Genomic DNA, 4,337 nt, shown 5'->3' with positions numbered 1-4,337 from the left:
CACAGGTGGCTACCCAGAGACAAAGCCATAGACTGTACCACACATCCTTTCACATTTAGGATATCAATAAGCTGACGCCTTTGCCCTGCTGGTACAGACACCGATATCCATGTGCTGTCTCCAGCAAACCAGAACCTCACTGTCTCTGGACAGGGCAATTTTGCACTTCTGAGTCATGGTTGGGTTTTATTTTTCATGAGCATTGCTTTCATTTCAGTCCTATTTACCAGCCAAGCTCCACATGAAAAATAAACAGCCTACAACAGATACTGCTGCCTCTCGCCATCATTTTGTAGCACCTTTGGATGCATAAACACAACCCCCAGCATAAGCCCCACTGATAGTGCTTGTTATCCCCATCCTTTGTACTCCAGGCCTTTACACCCCCACAGATGCCACTAGAGCAGCTTCTCCAGCCTGCCCCAAATCCTGCTGCTTGAGTTACTGCGGCTGCTCCCCGCTCTGACGGGATCACCTCTCTCCTCGCCTTCACCCGCATTTTTCTGGCTGCAAGGTAAAGGTGGGGAAACGCAGCCTCAGCTGGCACAGCTCAGGGCTTTTGCACCCATCCTGGTTCTGCTTCTGAACACTGTCCCCAGCAGCAGCAGCAGCAGCTGTGGTGCTCCTGTGTGGGCCAGGATGACGTGCAGCTGTGCCAGGTTTAGGCAAAACTGCAGCAGCAGCAAACTAGCCACAGGGTACATACAGCTCCTGACACTTCGGACTTCACTCTTCCTCCAGCTAAGTCAGTCTGATGCCTGAATGTCCCTCCTGCGCTCTTTCCCCTGAGAAGGAAATTATTACTGCACCAGCTGTAGCAAAGATTTTTTTTTTTTTTTTTCAAATTATTTATTTATTGTCAGTGCTGCCTCAGGCAGGGAGAAGCTGACCTGGCAGGCGGGGACTTAGGGCTTCCCAGCTGAGGTGGTGTTAACTACAGAATAAGAACAAATTTCAAAGTTGCTCAGCATGGCAGAGAAACGAAAGGCACGGAGTCCACAGCAAAGTGCTCCCTGGTAACAGCACTCTGGGAAGGGACAACAGGGACCCGTGTTCACATGAGCCTGATGTAAACCCAGGGACCACATCAGCCACAGCTGAGTTGGGCCCTCCCAGGCAAAGGGACACAAAGCGAGAGCTGCAGCCCCCTGCGCTGGCAGCTCCCTCCACTGCAAGACAGGCACCGAGTTAGACTTGGAACAAACTAAATCCAGCAGTCCCAACTGAAAAGCATTTCCCATTTTTTAACTGGGATTTCATTGCGCCACAGAAACCCTGAAAACACAAGCAAAGAGTGCAACTGGAAGCTGTCAGAAACCCTCCACTTGAAGTTCATACGAATCTTACATTAAACAGGAGAATGTCTGAAATGTGGCTGCAGAAGCAGAGATCATTTTCAGCAGTGCTCTTGTGTCAACGCTTGTGAAATATCTACAGTACTTCCTTAAGTTTTAAATCCTTCCATCATTTAGGCATGAAATAGAACATTGTGCAAACTCACTCACAGGGATTATTTAACTCACAAGGCTCAAGAAAGATAAATATTTAAAAAAACCAGATTATAATTTTTTGTGTATATTAAAAATTATTTCCAAATACTGTAGGGACAGAGTTCTCAAAAAGAAAGAAAATATTTAGAATAGCACAAAGCAGTACTGACAGCTGGAAACTGGACAAAGTTAACAACAGGAGACAGGCATTTCAAATAATAAAGTAATAAATCCCCACCATTGCGCCTTCTGATCTCTCCTGACCGCTGCTGCTGCTCCTCTCCTTGTCCAACGCAGCTTTTCCTTGTACGTCTGAAGTCATCCCTCCGCACTGTGCACGGCCGACACTCACTTTCAACTGCCCTCCCCGAAATACAAGGCAGAGGCCATTTTGGCCTGGGGGCAGGACAGGCTTCACGCCTTGCTCAGCCATCAGCCAGACAGTGCTGCCAGTGACTGCGGGGTGACTAAACAGCTCTAGAGCCCAACCTCAGTGACAGACCCTGTACCTCCTTCCCCACCCCAAAGCCTTTGCTCAACAAGGTGAAGCTGTTTGAATTCCCCTCAGCTTGTGGCTTTGCTTCCTCACCTGCAATCCTGGCTTTTCCACTCCAAAGTCTGAGGGGAACAACTTGCCAATGGGAGATGCTTGGCAGGTCCCTGGTGCTGTGTCCCTGTGAGCACAAGCCCTGGGAAGCTGGGCCCCCGCTGCACCCAGCCCAGCCCGAGGTCAGAAGGGGTCCTCATTTGGGCGCAGGGCAAACCCCTTCAGGAACAAGAAGGTCCCCTGAATCAACACAAGGCCTGGCAAATCAGCTCAGCAGAAAGGAAGGGTTTGGCACTACATCAAATCTGCTTGTAAAAAAGAGTAATAATCAACCATCATGGGGAAAAAATCCTATATAATAACACATAATGAAGCAGCAGTTTCACTTTAGGCTGCTGCAGACCTCTGACCTCCTCCAAAAACAGAGCAAAAATGGACCAGAAAGTGGCCTCAGGGCTTTGCCTCTCATGTGAAGACCCTTGCAGGCAGCAGGCTATCTTAAGCACTCCTGTTCTGATCTGATTTTGAAGGGAGATTTTTTCCCCTCTCAAAATACAGTGTGTGTTGCCCACAGATGCGCACACAGATACTTCCCCCTCTCCGAAGGGAAGGCCCTTTCTGGTGCTTGCAAGGACGGGCGGCATTAGCTTTTCTGATCTGAACAGAAATCAAGGCCACTGCCTCCCACCTCCTCCTGAGGGAGAGAAGACAGATGAAGAATGAAGTAAAAAAAGCTGAGAGCCTTTGGAAACACATCTTTGCCACACTAATTGGGGAACATGGGACTGAGAGTTCATCAAGAATTGAGTCTGTTCCTATGACAAGTCACTCTGCCGGGTCTCCCGGCTGCATGCAGCAGGATCCCACATTAAAACCAGTTCCTCAAATAAAAGGCTTGAATGCCCCTGCCCCAGCAGTTATTCATGGCCAGTTTATGGTTGGGCTGATACCTTTCTTCAGTTCAAACAGTTCTCTCATGCTGGGTATCTCCATTGACCCCAACAGGATCAATCCTTCCTTCAATGAGAAACAGAGAACTGCAAGTTCATAAGCCAGGTAAGGCAGTTTTGCCTTCCACACAAACACAAGAGCCTGCGCTGTATACTGCAGTGTGGCAAAATATAATCTGAAGATAAACAGGTAAAACAAATTTAGGGAGGAAATTTGAAGTATCATCTCCTTTAACCCTTCTCAAAAGGCAGTTTCAGCCTATGAAGAGACAACTGTGCCCTAAAAGGATTAAAAGGTCACAGGGCTTGGCCTCACATTTCTCTGGCAGCACTTCATGGTCTGTGCCATACAGGAAATACTGTACAGACTCTGTGGAGTCACCACGGTTTTGAGTACTTCCAACATTTTCCTCTCATCAGTTTGGTAGCTCAGCTTTACATTTGGGTTTTGGATAAAAGTCTCATCTCCATAGGCAGGGGAGATTCCTTTTGCTGCCCAGAAACCTCTGTTAAATAATCACAGCACAGCAGTGAACACCTGGAAGAGCTCAGACACGCATCTGAGGGGGGGGCACAACCCAAACCCCTACTCTGCCTCATTCTCTGCCACTAACAGTGACTTCAACAAGTACGTGGGGAAGAACAAGGACTCTCCCTTTTTAAAGCACACTGAAATTATTCCCTGGTCTCCAGAGGACGCACTGGCTGGTGTGGCAAAGCTCATGCTCAGACACAGGTCTGCGAGGGCAGGGGAACCGAGGTGCTTCAGGCTCAGTACCAGGGCCCAGGGAGGGAGCAGCTCCTCCTTTGCAGCAACCAGCCCACAGGCTGGAAGCAGCTCGTCAGGGTGGGCAGGTGCTGCCCCGGCATCTGTCTGGCTGGCAAGCCGGGTCCTACGGGATCAAACAGAGCAGTAAACCCTAAACCTCCGTGACTGACCTCGACTTGCAAAAAGGGCGCCAACAAAACCTCTGGCAAGGGAAAACTGGGGATCCAGAAATTCATAGATGCGTTGGCTTTTTTGTTTTAAATGACTGGGGTAAACTGAAGCAAAACCATGGTTGCAAGGCACAGTTTTCACAGTTACAAAACCTAGCAATAAATTAATTTTTTAAACATTTAACTAGGCTAATCAAGAAGAAAATGGTCTGTTATCTCAACACAGTTACTCCTGTGCCCAAGCAGGCAAAGGCAGGAACACTCGGAGGGAAAGCCCACGTGGCGGCACTGGCCAGGCTGCGGGCACACTTCAGGTCACACACGTACTGCAGATTCCAGAGAGAGCTTTGTTACAATAAATTACGGCCTCTTCAGCGCGCTGTGGTGTTTTTAACCGCGTTCTATCATTCT

The sequence above is a fragment of the Antrostomus carolinensis genome, unplaced genomic scaffold (genome assembly GCF_000700745.2).
Source record: "Antrostomus carolinensis isolate BGI_N321 unplaced genomic scaffold, ASM70074v2 scaffold20710, whole genome shotgun sequence".
Lineage (NCBI taxonomy): Eukaryota > Metazoa > Chordata > Aves > Caprimulgiformes > Caprimulgidae > Antrostomus > Antrostomus carolinensis.
This window is presented reverse-complemented; position numbering follows the sequence as displayed.